At 42.1% G+C, this 16,423-nt stretch overlaps 1 protein-coding gene across 1 annotated transcript in view; it reads right to left on the bottom strand.

Moving 5' to 3' along the window:
- Window positions 1-4,703, bottom strand: part of LOC134206139 (uncharacterized) — a 77,806-nt gene extending 73,103 nt beyond the window's left edge. Inside the window, exon 1 of the mRNA XM_062681826.1 lies at window positions 4,275-4,703. The gene's annotated coding sequence lies outside the window, so the exon portion shown is untranslated. The remainder of the gene's footprint in view (window positions 1-4,274) is intronic.
- Between the last annotated feature and the right edge of the window lie 11,720 nt (window positions 4,704-16,423).

Below are 16,423 nucleotides of genomic sequence, written 5' to 3'. Positions count from 1 at the left end.
GAAAAAATAGGAAATGTGACATAATCGAATAATATTATTTTCAATTTTTTGAACTGTATCACAAATATTAATCATTTTATGCAAACCGGAGACCATTATTTCGCAAACCATTATTTCTAATTGAAAAGGCTTACAATATTCTTGACAGGAATTCATAAATGATTCATAATAACCCACAGGCGGTGAATGTTATTTCATGAAAATCTATGAAAATCATTGTTGTTTGCGGTATTACATATTCGTATTTCAGAATTTGACGATACAGGCCGGATTCGATTATCCGGAGTGTTGAAAAAAAAATTCACTCCGGATAATCGAGCCATTTTTTTGTTCTTGCTGAAAATTTAACTTTTGCTCAAATCTTTATTTTGGTTATATAACATCTAATGAAATATCCCGTTGGTCCGTTCATGGATTCTGACTACCGTTAAAGGTCAGCGTCGATCCGAAAATTGTTGGCGGCTACGTTTGTCATAATTTTGGACGACGATTTTTTTTTATTACGTTCGTAACGTAAAGTTTTTTTAAGGATATTTTAAGACATTAACGGAAGAATCCTTTTATTTTTTACGGAAATTCTAATGAGCTGTCCCAGGAGATTCTTCCAAGTTTTTCGAATTTTCAACAGGAATTGCTCTAAAGTTTTCACGGAATACTGATTATTGATCGACTGTACGTTTTAAATATTAAATAATTATTGATAATAATTGCAAGGCTGAGTAGCCGTTCAATAAATATAAGTTTTTACGGGAATTTGTTTGAAGTTTTCACGTGAAATTGTTTGGAGTTTGCCTATGCTACCGGGAATGCATGCTTCGAATTTAACAGAATTTCCTTGTGATTTTTTTTTAAAGTTTCACAAAAACTGTTTCCAACAGAATTTCAACTGGATTTTTTTACGGAATTTCTTTGGATTTCTACGTGAAATTCTTTATGTTGTCTATTAGTAATTCTTCTGAAATTCCACGAGAAAATTTTCAAAAGGCGAAGGGTCTTTTGGTTGAAAGTCATTTGACCGAATACCACATGGCCGAATAATACGTTAAGCGGAAAGCTATCTATCTAGCCGGATTCCATTTGTCCGATACGGTTATTATGTGGAAAATGGTTTGGCGGTACCACCAAACTAGTCATTTGGCCGGAAACGCCGTATGTCCTAACAGGTCGCTTGGTCGAATAGGCCTTGTTATCGAAAATTCCATTGGACCGAAACGTCTTTTTCGGCCAAATTATCAGTTCGGCCGTATGATATTCACCCATTCGTCGCAAACCGTTTTCGACCTTATGTCACCTCGTCCGGCCAAGCAGCATTTTCGGGTCAAACCATTTTTTTTTTCGGCAGCTCGGGCAAACAACACCGTATGTTCATTTCGGCCAAATGGCCCTTTTCTACCAAACGACCATCTAGGCCTTTTTGGCTAAATGACCTATTCGATTAGACGACTTTTCAGTCAAATGACCTGTTCAGCCGAACGACATTATCGACCACATGTCTATTTCGGCCAAATGATTTTATGCCAGTCGAGTTTCGGATTAATGACATATTCGGCCAAACAACAAACGGCCCTTCCCCGTCAAAACATTTGATTTCAACGTGAAATTCTGTGGATTTCAACAGGAAATCCTTGGAAATTTACGCAGGTAATTCTTCGAGATTCCTAAAGGAAATTCTTTATAATTTACCCGGGAAATTTCTGGAACTTGCATTGTTAGTGGCGTCAGTCGTCTAAGCGTATTTGCAAGCCAAGGAGTGTGAGTTTGATTCCCGCCCTAGTAAGGAGAAAACATTTCGTGAAGCGGAAAACCGCTCACTAGCTGTGCTGTGTGAATGTCCTGTCCGTTGTCTAATGCTAAGTTTTATAAGTATTCAGTCTGTGCGACCTCTAATCAAAGATGGTGATCCTGTCTTTCTTTCTTTTAAACTTTACAAAAAGATCTTCCTAATTTTTAAGGAAATTAACTCAGAATTTCAACGGTAGTATTTTTGAGATTCCGAAGGATATTTTTCAGAATATTCATTAAAAGTTCTTAGTATTTACGAGAAGCTTTTTAGATTTTTGAACGAAAAAATGAAAGGAATTTTCAAGAGAAATAGCCTGATCACGAGAAATCCTCTGGAGTTTCAACGGGATTGCCATAAATTGTCGGCGGCGACAGCGCACACCTTTAACCACAGTGTGATTCTTTAGAAAATGAAAATATTCATTTCATAATTAAGAGAAGATCCATTAGTTACGTAACACAAAAAATGGCTATTCTAAATCCCCCTCCCCCCTATGTCACACTTTTTGTATGAGGTATCTAAAAAAAATTGTTTGGATTTGTCACACTTGTTGCTACTATGTGTACAGCAGTTCCAGTGTTTGAATGGACCACCGTTGGCGAAATCATTTTTTCACATAACTATTGAGGCTGTTCACAAATTACGAAACGCTGGAAGGAGAGGCAGCTGGTCAGACCGTGCGTTACGATTCATACAAACCTATTAAACTTCCATACATAAAGCATTACGAGGGGGAGGATGGAGGTTCAAAATCGTCAAATTCAGCGTTACGTAATTTGTGAACGAACCAATTCCGGATATTCCGGAGGATAATTTAATAGCATGAGTCACAATGTCAATGCTGTACTCAGAATGTACATACGAATGCTAAAAAAAAAAATCTGCTTTGAATTGAAATTCATAAATTGGCCATTTTTATTAATGTTCTTGATTTCCATTCCCTTAGGGTTCTTTCACAAAATTCGTAACGCTGGATTTGATAATTTTTATACCTCACTCTCCCTTTCGCAACGTTTTTTATGGAAGGATTTTTTTTTGTACGGACCTTAACGCTTGATCTGACTTCCTCCCTCCCCCTAAAGCGTTGCGTGATTTGTGAACAATCCCTTAGGAAAGCGAGAAAGGCACTATCATTAAATACTAGGTTTTTTGCCATATTGGATACGTTACGGATACACACTGATAATTCTATTTTTGTAATATGAGTAAAAATAATTCTCCGGATAATCGAGCCTCCGGTTAATCGAGCCTCCGGATAATCGAGTTCGGCCTGTATTTCGAAAAATTCATATAAATGCATAAAGTTGTCCTGCTGAAACACACAAAACTAATCCATTCTTATCGACGCATGTAGAAAGATAAAATCCTAAATAATCACAAAAATGTCGAAGTTTCTTTGTATAGTCAAAAAATTAAAACGTCGTTTCTGGAAATTTACAGATTTTGAGTTGTGTATGTATTTAACGAAACCGTTGATACAATACACACTATGTAAAACGTACGTAGTTCCAAATTCAACTGAAATTAAAAAAAAAACTCTACAAATCGAGACGAGCCAGCCTCGGGCTGAAAGTCTCGATAATAAAGACAAAACTCTGCAAACGTGTAATACATAAAACAATACAAATATTATTTAAGTTGGTATTACCTATATTGCAACTTTGAAACGAGAAGAGTATCAGTGAGAATTATGGGCAATTTTGGCTCAATTTACGTAGTTTTTTTATAATTACTGCAAAATAAAGAAACAAAACAAATGGTGTTCCAATTCATTGTTTTGGATTGTGTTGATTCAAATTCCGAACATGATTCATATTCCAAACACTCACTTATTCGTTTTATTTTCTCCACAGGAGCTCGAATTTGTTTGTAATCTTGATCTTCAGTACGGAAAACCAATGAAAGTTTTAGTTTTAGGGCGCTAAAGCTCCAGTGTTCGGAATATGAGTCATGTTCGGGATCTGAGTCAAAACGGTACATACTTTGGCTCGAGCCGAATTCCAGGAGTAGTTACCCCACTTCCCTAAAATTTGTGTCACATTGGGAAATATTTTCTGGGTTATTGTTATTATTATTTCGATCAGCACTCAAAAATTTTGTGTTTGACTCAATATTTTTTGCAATATTCACTCATGAAGGGTACAATAAACAGTTCTACATTACTTTTAAATATTCAATCTGATTCGTCAAAGTTGGCTATTTCTTTACGAACATGGCCGAAGAACAAATTAGCGAAAGCCATTCGTTGGACATTTTCAAAGTTCGAAATGATTTAACATGGATTCACAAAAGAAGTAGATATCCACTTCTATCTGCTTCGATTAGCGAATGCCTATAACACAAAAAGCTGTGGCACTTATTTTTTCACCTTCTTCCCGTTCATTACACTGAAATGTTACGTCAGAAAAATGAAATAAACGAGACAAGGCACCGATGAATCAACGAGGAATCGAACTACGGTTCGTAGAATGTTTGAATTGGTTTGACTTACCCTATTTTCCAACAAAGCAACCCGTTTGATGTTGATTGAGCCGAACTAAATATGTTTGTTCCACGCACTTCACAGCACCAATAAAATCCAATGCAAACCTCTATGCTGAAACACCAAAATCAGAACAAAACAGCTCACACTGCACTTCTGGTAATGAATCCAATTCAAATCCGCTAAATTGTTTATTCACTGTCACCGATTCACAGTAATTGCACTTTATTGCGGTGGTTGTCCTATCGTATTTAATATCTGGTAATCTTCCTGTAGTACGTGATCTCTTTCAACTATTAACACCAATCTCTTTCCGGCGGAGGATTGAATGCCATCCAGCAAGCAAAAACTCATCACATCGCTGCCCAGCGCAAATTTACAAAAGGACACCATGAAATAATCGGCTCGGCATCAAACTCACACAAAACACTCCCTCCCCAGCCAAGATGAACACCAAAATGAAACTGCACGACGACCGACCGAACAGCGCAGCAACGAGAGAAATACGGGAGAATGTGGCACGATTGAATCGAACTCAGCTCTCGAGCGTGTATAAACTTTAATTGTGTTAGCTTATTTAATCTATATGTAGACAGTAAAGATGATCTCAACGCTTAATTAAAGTTTTTTATCAATCACTAAGCAAAATACAAATTCTCATTGTACTGAGTATACAAAATATATAAGTATACAAAATCAATAATTCAATTATTATTCAATATGTAATCTCCACACCACATACGACAGCACGAGAGTACATCACCTTACGAATGAATTGTGAGCGCCATTCTTCGTAAAATGAATGTAGCTTGAAATAAATGATGAAGCATTCGAAAGGTTCGAAAAGCTTGAAAAAGCGTGTAGAACGATGGTTGGTTTGAAGAGGTGTGGTTACTTGTTGTATAGTGGTTGTTGCATGCAATGAATCATAATTAACCTGTATGATTCATTAGTCCTAGTGGGATTTTATTTTGCGGATCATCGCGAAGTTATTAAGCTTATCAGTCAAAGCGTCAAAGTATGGGTTTTACGATATAATTTCATGTTTCGCACAGCACATGTTCCGAAATGGACAAATTGATATGAAATTTGCGAAAAACAATCCACGTGTCTTGGAGGGATATTTATCAAAAAAAATTAATCAAAGATATGACGAGAAGAATCATCAGGACCATCATTTTCATTGTGAGATCTAGAAGGAATACTTATCACATTTTGTGTTTGCAATTTGATCCCACGCATTTATAAACAGTTTTCAATAACAGAATGAAAAAGTTTTCCAGACGAAGTTCATTTTAACTGATAGTGTAACTCATACGCCGTTGGACTATACTCCATTGCACAGTGACGTCACACACGACTTTTAACAGGTACTGGTCCTGTTGTTTACAGACGACTTTTTTTGATTTTGAGATACTTCTATCATTCTTTGGATTTTCTGATCGTTGATTACCTAAAGCTTATCGATAATTACCAATATTTGAATACGGAATATACGGAATGTCTTCAACATAGTGAAATATGCAGATTTAATTTGGATCAAAAAATTTCTAAGTCCGAAACGTAAACAACAGGACCAGTACCTGTCAAAATAGTGAGGTTAGGTTTGCCGCGCGCAATGACCTATTCAGTTGAAGCTACCGAAATAGGAATTCTCGCTTAACTTTTCAAATGGACCTAAGTAACATGGAACATGGTTTTCCGGCAAAACTGATACGGCTGATTCGTATAACGTTGGACGGATCGAAATCAAGTGTAAAGCCCCAAACGCAATACAACGGAACGGCGACGGAAACGGAAAATTTGACAGTTAGCCCATATATTTTCTGTCAAATTTGCCGTTTCCGTCGCCGTTCCGTTGTATTGCGTTTAGACGATCCCCACCAGTGCGTAAATAAAGCCAAAATAGCAACCTCTATCATGACGCGAACTCGCACCGGTCGTTGGTAAACGGGTTTGGGAAATGTAAACGCAACCTTCGGTGAATAGCGAGTTGGCAAATTTGGCGACCCGCTCCAACCGTTGCCAAACCATCACACGGAAATATAGAGTAACGCATAAATAAAAAATGTGCCGATTTCTGAAAAATTGTTCGGTTATTCATCATCAAAACCATTGTGATGGAGGTCAGTTTAGTTTGAATTTCAACTGCTTGGCGGCGCTAGTGCATATGAAATAATCTGATAGGTTAGATATCTCGAAATCTGGATTTTTTAGAATATTGGCGTCTTCTGCAAAGTTGGTCGGATGGCCAAAACCATCATGACGAAAACAAGTTTAATTTGAAATACAACCGCTTGGCGGCGCTAGTGATTTGGAAATAATCTTAAAGGATAGATATTTCGATAGTTGAAATCTTAAGAATATTGCCGTATTCTACAAAGTTGTTCGGACGATTAAAACCATCATGACGAAAGCAAGTTTAGTTAATAATACAACCGCTTGGCGGCGCTAGTGTATTGGAAATAACCTGATAGGTCAGGTATCTCAAAATATGTAATTTTTAGAATATTGCCGCCTTCTACAAAGTTGTTCGGGTGTATAATGTATAATGTGTATAATGTATAAGTGTATAATGTATAAGTGTATAATGTATGTGTATAATGTATAATGTATAAGAAATAACCTGCTAGGTTAGATATTTCGAAAACTGAAATTTTTAGAATATTGCGATATTCCACAAAGTTGTTCGGGCGGTGAAAACCGTCATGATGCAAGCAAGTTTAGTTTTAAACACAATCGCTTGGCGGCGCTAGTGTATAATAAATAAACTGATAGGTTAAATATCTCAAAATCTGGAATTTTCAGAATATTGCCGTGTTCTACAAAGTTACTTGACATAAGACGAGTTCGTAAAATTCCATTTAATTCCACCACTTGGTTGTACCTTTGACAGATACTTATTTCGACTTCTACAGTAAGTGTCTCGTACTTGACTCGATTCGACTCAACTCGAGCGCCAACGAGTATTGCGGTTTCAAACTAAACTACTGGTTTTGACTACCCTTTTAAATCTTACATAATAACCAACCTGAAAGATAATTCGGATAACTTTGTAGAAGATGGCCACTTTCTAACTCTAACGGATTTAGAAATATTTAACCTAACAGGTTATTTCTCATACACTAGCGCCACTGTGCGTATGAATTCCAAACTAAACTAGTCTCCATCATCCACCTCACTAAATTATTGCATATAAGCTAGCGCCACCTAGCAGATGTGTGTCTAGCTAATCTGATAATCACAAAATGCATTACGCACATACTTATATTACAAAAGTTGGAGCGCGTTCTGAAAGATTTGAAAATAAATAATAATTTTTTCCTGATTTTATTTATTTCCGTGTTTGCCTCAATAGCAACCGGATATTCACCACCGGTGCGAAGCATGATTGCACTTCAACAACCTTGATAGAAACAACCGGTGCGAGAACAAGTGCATAAATAAAATATGAACGCATTTCGTTCCTATACTAGACACTCATTTGGATACACATCGGTGGGGATCGTCTTAGGGCTTAAGGGTTGCGGATGAAATATCGACGTCATTTGACGTGATTAAAGCAGGGTGATGCACTTTCGAATCTACTGTTCAATATAGCGCTCGAGGGAGCGATTAGGAGAGCTGGCGTGCAAAGAAGCGGTACCATTATCACAAGATCGCATATGCTCCTGGGTTTTGCGGACGATATCGATATTATCGGAATTGATCGTCGTGCCGTGGAAGAGGCTTTTGTGCCTTTTAAGAGGGAGACAGCGAGGATTGGACTCACGATCAATACCAGCAAAACGAAGTACATGGTCGCTGGCAATCAACGTTGGTTCATTAGTGGTGGTGGTAGTGAAATGGTGTTGGATGGCGAAAAATATGAAGTGGTAGAAGAAGGCCACGTACACGATGGCTTTTTGCGGTTGAAGAGGACTTAAGGGCGACTGGAAGCGATTGACCCAGGTTCGAGTCCAGTGGAGAAGGATACTCCATTCGGCGTAGGTTCATCGAAGAGCTGTAGCCCATCAAGTATCAAGTAAGTAAGTTAGGACAGAATAGTCAGATAAATTTAAGATTTATGTGTTTATTTGTGACCTAAGAAAATAGTGCGTGCCAAGTCTTACAAATATTGTTAGCGGGTATATATATTATATGTCTATCAATGCAAACCCAACAGGGTTGCTGGTCGTCCTTGTTAACATCGGTAACACATCGTGCGACACGGTACGGTACGCGCTCGCAACTCTTAGGCAACTCTATACGTACTTTCTAACTTCGTTCTGTAGCAGTTAATACGCAGGGCCGTGCCCCAAGCTGGCCGCCCATACATCAGTATGAACATAGCGACACTAGCCAGAAGCTTGCGCTTGCTGGCATAAGCCGCAGAGCTATTGGACATCATCCTGGACAATGCCACTATAGCTGTGGAGGGACGCTTGCAGGCGAAATTGACGTGGATACCCAAGGGGGAGCTTATCGTCGATAATTACCCCCAAGAGTTTGATGGAGCATTCAGAGGTGACCGTGCAGTTGCCTGCCCTTATAACCGCTTGTTTCTCCGACTTTCGGTTGTTCACAACAACCACCTCAGTCTTGTGGTGAGCCAGTTCTAACTTCCTGGAACTCATCCACTCCTCCACAATTGCGATCGAGTGGGCTGCAGTCAACTCCACCTCTTCGATCGATTCGCCGTAGACCTCCAGCGTAATATCGTCAGCGAAGCCGACGATTACCACGCCCACCGGGAACTTCAACCTCAAGACACCGTCGTACATGACGTTCCATAACACCGGACCCAGTATGGAACCTTGCGGAACCCCTGAGGTTATGTCAACGCACTTCCGACCCGCCTCCGTGTCGTATACCAGTACTCGATTCTGGAAGTAGCTTCCGAGAATCTTGTACAGGTTCTCGGGAATTCAAAGACGCAGGAGCACATCTGCAATAGCTGCCCAACTGGCACTATTGAAAGCATTCCTCACGTCGAGAGTCACTACTGCACAATAGCGAACTCCCCTCCTCTTGCGCTGGATAGCTATCTCCGCGGATTTGGTAACCGACAAGATAGCATCTACGGTCGACTTACCCTTTCGGAAGCCAAACTGGTTACTCGATAGACCATCCGCACCCTCCGTGCGTATCAACAGCCTGTTGAGGATGATCTTCTCGAGCACCTTCCCCCCGTATCAAGCAGGCATATTGGTCTATATGCCGACGGATCCCCCGGAGGTTTTCCCGCCTTTGGCAATAGAACCAAGCTCTGCCTTTTCCATGCTTCAGGGAAGACTCCCTCGTCCAGGCATCTCTGCATGACAGATCTGAACATCTCGGGAGCCTCAGCAATGGCCGCTTTGATGGCCAGGTTCGGAATAACATCCGGTCCTGGCGCCTTACCTACACTAAGGGTCTGTGCAATCCCCGCAAGTTCCGCCACGGCTACTCTTCCCTCGTCGGCCACCCTGGCCCGTGGCAGCTCCACAAAGGGAGGCCAGGGACTTGGGTCGCGACGTGGGCAAGGCCCGCGATGATCCTCTCCAGCATCTCTGGAGATCGCTCTGTAGGGGCCATCGCCCCACGTGTCTTGGCCATTACGACCCTATAGGCCTAACCCCATGGATTCACGTTGGCACTTTGACACAGGCCCTCGAAGCAGGCTTTTCTGCTTGATCTAATCTCAGTTTTCAGAGCGGCTCTAGCAGCCACGAACGCCACCCGTCGTTCAACACGCTCCTCTTCTGTGCGTGCTCGCTGCATCCGCTCGCTGCATCGCATGCACGCCAGAGTACTGTTACCAGCTGCTCGCCGCTCAAACCAAGAGTATTGTGCTTGTTGCGGTTCTTGCGCTTCCTTAAACACCTCGTCGTCGAAGTATGATGTCTTCCACATACGAATCGCCAGGTGGTCGCTGTGAGTGTAGCCATCATCTACCCTCCAGTTCGAACTACTCGTTTGGCCAGGGCTCCAGAACGTAACGTCGGTAATCGACTCGGCCCCGTTCCAGCTGTAGGTACTTTTGGTACCGACATTAGCCAAGTCGACATCCAACATGGCCAGTGATTCCAGCAGGATCTGCCACCGTTGATTCGTGGATCGGCTTCCCCATTCCACGGCCCAAGCGTTGAAGTCCCCCGCTATTACCACCGGCCTACGCCTCATCAAGTTAGCCGTTAAACAATCTAGCATACGACCGAACTGCTCGATCGACCATCGAGGAGGCGCATAGCAGCTGCAGAAGAAGACCCCGTTGATTTTGGCAATGACGAAGCCCTCGTGTGTCCAAGACACCAACTCTTGGACTGGGTATTTCCCCGTTGTCCATATCGCCGCCATTTCAGACCCATCGGTGTCCCAATTACCGTTCCTGGCAGGTACCCGGTAAGGGTGATGGCGATATCTGTCGCCCATTCAGCAACTGTCTGACACAGCAGTTGCTAGGCTGCATCACAGTGGTTCAGATTTGGCGGCGTTACCTGCACTGTGATTTTGCAGCACGCTTAAACGCCGGGCACTTTGAACCCCCCATGGGGTGCTTGCTGTTCACAGCTTTGCTGGAACAAATAAAAAAATTGGGAGGGTTCTGTCGTGACGTTTATTCACCATTCGGCTGGATAATATGGACAATATGGCTTGCGTGCTATTGCAAGAACAATTACCAACAGACTGTCTGTTCCATAACTAGACCAAATATCACATAGCTGAACCTAGCTGAACCAAACTTCTTCATCATTCTGTCTTCCTCTAGCGCACGTATTATATCAACTGCAGGTTCGTGCTTGCTTCTGTCAGGGCCTTTGCAGTCCCATTGCTTGTGCCCCGGTTCCAGGCACTTGAACTCGAATTACTCGTATATGCCCACAGGTCACACCGACCATCCCACCTTGACGCTCCCTAACTTGACTACCTTGGAGGCGTCCGCTACAGATAGCCGAACCAATGCTACGTGCGTCTCTACCGGACCTTTCCGTAGCTGCGGTGGGCGTCTCCACTTCACACTGTTGCCGCAGTGCCGTGACGAGCTCTTCGACTTCGGTGATCTCGTCCAGGTCTTTAACCCTTAGATTCACCTCCGCCGTGAGTGCCCTCACCTTGACCGTCTCGCCTAGGACTTCCTCCGCCAACTTCTTGTAGACGGCGCCCTTTGCGAGACGCCTTGCTTTAGCTCGAGGATCATCTCGCCCATCCGGGTAAGTCTTATTCGACGTACGTCGGCGCCGAGTTCACCGAGCTTGACGTCACTCCTCATCGCCTTCAAGACGTCCGAGTACTTAGCCTCGTCCGTTTTGATGACTAGGGCATCGCCCCTGGAGCGATTGGCGCCTACCCTAGACTTCTTGCTACCCTCATTCGCCTGGGCCTTCTTTTCGGCCCTTGACGTCTTCGGTTTCCTCTTGTTCTTGACCAGGGTCCAGGAGGCGTCATCCCCCTCTATTTCCCTGGTCTGGGGCGGCTGAGAGCTCTCAGCCTGCCGTAACCCCTTACCACCGTATTTCCTGGGTGGACGGACCTTTCCAGGTCCTTCCTCCCCCGGTTTTGGAGGTACCTGACCGGGGTTCAGCTTTCCAGCCCCACTACCCTTGTTCGGGGTAGTAACTCTCAGCGTTTTGGAGCGGCCCCCAGGGAGCTCATCCCCTGGAGACTGTCTCCCCCGTTTTTGTGTCTGCTCCGTTGGGTTTACACTTGGCCGTCCCGACAGCCCTCTCCAGCTTGGCGTCCAGCATCGACTTTCGAAGTTTCTGCAAGCTCCTCTTGAGGTCCTTGCTGATATTATGCTTCGATGACGCAAAGTCGATGATGGCGTCCAGCTGTTCCGTCGCCACCTCGAAGGCCGAAAGCCCATCGCGTTTGCGGTTCATCGCCTCCACAAGCCATGGGCCGTCAATAACCCCTACCGGCGTTTTTATAGCCGAGAGGAAGGTTGAGTGACCCACGCTGGCGCTGCGCACTGAGCTGCCGACTATTGCCTCTGGCCTCCTAGGCGGAGACCTGAACAACCCACCTCTTGCGGAGGGGTTGTCGCCTACACTACTACCACTAATTGAAGAATTGACTTGGTTTTCCATTTTGGTCCCACGAGTTGCTCGGGAAAAGAGGTCCACCACGCCAGAGCCCAGCATGACGCGGTAAGGGACAATTACTGTGGAGGGTGCCCAGGTACCCCACAGGCTCCGTTAAAGGCCAAGCTTATTATTTCACCCCCCTGGCCATGCATCCCCTCGGCACGGGTCGCTTGACGCCTTGGGATTAGGGGTTAGGGACGATGGTCCCGGTCTAACTCGCAGTGGCCATGGGGAGGGGTCGTCAAGCCCTTGGACAAAGTCCCTGCTGCCCCCTGAGTGAGAGTGAGTGAGAGAGAGTCAGTATGAGTGACTGAGTGAGTGGCTGTGAGTGGGTAAGAATTAGTGAGTGAGTGAGAATGAGTGTATGTGTGAGACTGAGTGAGTGAGTGAGAATGAGTGGGTGTGAGATTGAGTGAGTGAGTAAGAGTGAGTGATTGAGTCGGAGTGAGTGAGAGTAAGTGAGTGAGTAAGAATGAGTGAGTGAGAGAGAGTGAGTGAGAGTAAGTGAGTGAGTAAGAATGAGTGAGTGAGAGAGAGTGAGTAAGAGTTAGTGATTGAGTGGGAGTGAGTGAGTGAGGGAGTGAATGAGTGAGCGAGAATGAGTGAGTGAGTGAATGACTCCTGAGAATGAGTGTGCGTGTGAGATGGAGTGAGTGAGTGAGAGAGAGTGAATGTATGAAAGTTAGTGAATGAGTGAAAGTGAGTGAGTGAATGATAGTGAGTGAGTGAGTGAGTGAGTGAGTGAAAGAGTGAGAGTGAGACTGAGTTAGAGCGAGTGAGTAAGTAAGCGAAATTTATCACACACTTCCTGGATCGAAACGGACACCCAATGAATTCAGCCAGTGGAAATACACCAGTCTTCAGTGATGTCTTCGTGTGGATGGTTAATCAGGTTCAACGCCGAAGCGTCATTTGCCATTGATGCCCAATCATCATTGCAACCACGATTACCGAACTCTTCAGCACTTGATCGCTCATCATCGCTCTTATACAAAAGCAGGCAATTGTAATTCGTTTTTTCTATAAGCTTTGTACCCGCCTTGTCGTAAACGTGTCGCTCTTCCATCATGTAGTATTTTAGTGTAAATAAAGTCTACGTTTTAATTTGTTACTCGTTACACCTGTGAGTCTCATTACCCGTCATGTGTCTCGACCACTTCGAACTCCAGGATGTAACAGGCATACTAGGAGTTAACTTTCGGAAATCAGTATGGCAAAAGGTATCTATAAAGTTCAATATCTCGAAAGTAATCACCTTAATCGAAAAAATATTTGGTATGCGTAGTAGCAGACACCTTCCTACATAACTGGTACCAAATAGATTTTCGTGAAAAGTTGTTGCTGTTGAGAAAACCTGCGTTATTATCTTTCACCATACAAACAGGTGGTTAACTCATGCTGGCTATTTTTACATATACGTTAGTGCCTGGATACGGCAGTGGCCGTCCGTCAAAGATTACGCATTTCCGGTGCGGAATAAATTCAAACGTAATTGTTTCCCCGCGGGATTTGCACTTCTACACATGGGATTTTTAACCGTACACTTTTCCCGCGATTGGGTTTACACTACGGAAAAATATTTTCTCATGCAGACTTCTTCTCCTGTCACGGGAAACGCAAATCCCGCTCCCATTTAAATTACATGGGAGACCAAATCCCGGGACACGTGTACGTACGTTTTCCGAACTTCAAACCAGCGTTTAGATCGAGTAGATTATGTATTTGAAGTGATATAAAAAAACCAAGGGGTTTCCAACATCATTGATTACTTGTCACTACTGTCAAAATTACCATGATTACTTTTGATTACTCAGTGTACTTTGATTAAAGTGATTATCACGTTTATTGCTGATTACTCATCGATTACTCCTGATTACTTACTGATTCCGAAGAATTACTCATGATTATTTGATTATTTTGGGAGAATTTGACATTTCTACTCTCATGGAACTCTTCGTCTCTCAACGGCTATCGAAAACTATTCAAAGGATACCGATTTGAGTTCTTTGGTCTGGCAAATGCATTAAAATAATGTAAGAATCATTGTAATTTTTAGTAATCCGTAATAAATCAGCGTAATTTTTAATAATCAATTTGATTAAAATAATCAATGTAATCAGAATAATCCATAGTAATCATAAATAATCAATGGTAATCAATTATTAATCATAATAACCTAAATAATCAATTTGATTAATGTAATCAATGTAACCAGAGCAATCCATAATAATCGACTATCTTTCTATATAATAAAAATTGAGTTGAATAAAGGAAAACAGAAGATTTTTCCCTAACCGATTCGTTTTGGGATCCGTAAGGTTTGTAAATACCAACAGTTGGTGAATTTAACGGGGAAAGGAAAAAAATATTAGAATACAATGTTGGGCCAGCTGTTGAGGAACAAACGCACTCTAGATCAAGAGTGCGGTGCTGTTAGTGCATTGTGGCATTTGCAACACCCGGGCAAAGCTGGGATTCTTTCGCTAGTAATTAATAGTTATGAGATGTGTAACCATTCTAACTTTTGGTGTGCTATGAACAATAGACCTGTCTCTTAAAAATTAAATTCTCGTTTTATTGTTTTATATTGTCAGTCTCTCTTTGACTAATTTATAGTCAACTTTCCCAAAGAACCCATATTTTTGAAACATCTAACTAATTTTGAAAATAAAAAATAAAAACCGATGTAAGCTCTCACGACAATTCAATTTTCTGCCATTTCCATATATCGTAACTACATCGGGGCTAGTGCTCACGATGACTCACAGCGGCAATATAAATGCGCACAAATCGCGATGCAGTTTCGACATCGACAAAAAAAAAGAAAAATCGCTAGAGTTCACTTCAGTTTTAAACTGGAAGTACAATAATATAAAAGATATTTTTGTTACTAGATAAAGATTGTCGCTTCGGTGCTTCGGTTCCCTTTGTTCTGCTGTCCGAAACATGTGTGGTATCAAACTTTCAAATCGTATGTATTTTTCCTTCATTGACATTTAGATCCCCTATCCTCGCCAGCTAAAGATGTTCCGGACAGCGACAATCTTTATCTAGTAACTAAAATATCTTTCAATAATATCAATGATTACTACGAATTGATTACTAAAACCCAGATTAATCCACCTAGCGTTGGTGATGCCTTTCTCACGCATTAAAAAATTAAAAAAAAAAACACATAAGAGAGGTCGAAATAGCACTTTAGGGGGATAGATTTTACTTTTTCCATCATTTCATATGCATTTGCGGTCAATTGAATGCATTGCTGCAATTTTTCGAAAAAAAAAATCGTTTTTAATTTTTTTTTCCAAGGGGGGACCCTTGGCAGAAAAACAATGTTTTTTCAATAACTTTGGAACGCAATGACCGATCGGGCCAATTTTCAATAGGAAACAACTAGACCGCAATCCGCGTCGACTGAAACTTGTTGCGAGCTAATCGAATAATGCTAAGTACCAAAAAGTGTGTCTCACATTTTTGTACACACACACACACACACACACACACACACACACACACACACACACACACACACACACACACACACACACACACACACACACACACACACACACATACACACACATACATACACACATACAGACATCACCTCAATTCGTCGAGCTAAGTCGATTGGTATATAACACTATGGGTCTCCGAGCCTTCTATCAAAAGTTCGGTTTAGGAGTGATCCTATAGCCTTTACGTATACTTTGTATACGAGAAAGGCAAAAATATAATAATTAATAACTGATTACCACTGATTATCAATGATTACTTGTGATTACTATGGGCACAGAGAAACAGACGTCTCACTTGGAACAAAATGCAATCAAAATCTTTGTTGCGGAAACATTGCCGCCCAATGCTAAAATCACTGTGTGTGGCCAAGCGGCAACCAGATGGCGGTAGTGAGCAAACGTCAAACACAAGCGAAACCGATGGAAGCGCCATCGGTGGCCGATTGACCAGCTACAAAAATTCAAATAATTCGTTAAAATGGTGAACTATGGAACATGTGTTGAGTGAGACGTCTGTTTGTCTGTGCTATGGGTTACTTTGATTACCTCGATTACCTTGATTACTCACAATATTGTCGGCGTAGCACCAACTTAG

This window comes from Armigeres subalbatus, chromosome 1, assembly GCF_024139115.2.
Source record: "Armigeres subalbatus isolate Guangzhou_Male chromosome 1, GZ_Asu_2, whole genome shotgun sequence".
NCBI classification, from domain to species: domain Eukaryota; kingdom Metazoa; phylum Arthropoda; class Insecta; order Diptera; family Culicidae; genus Armigeres; species Armigeres subalbatus.
Note: the sequence above shows the minus strand (reverse complement) of the source record. Positions and strands in the feature narration are given on the sequence as shown.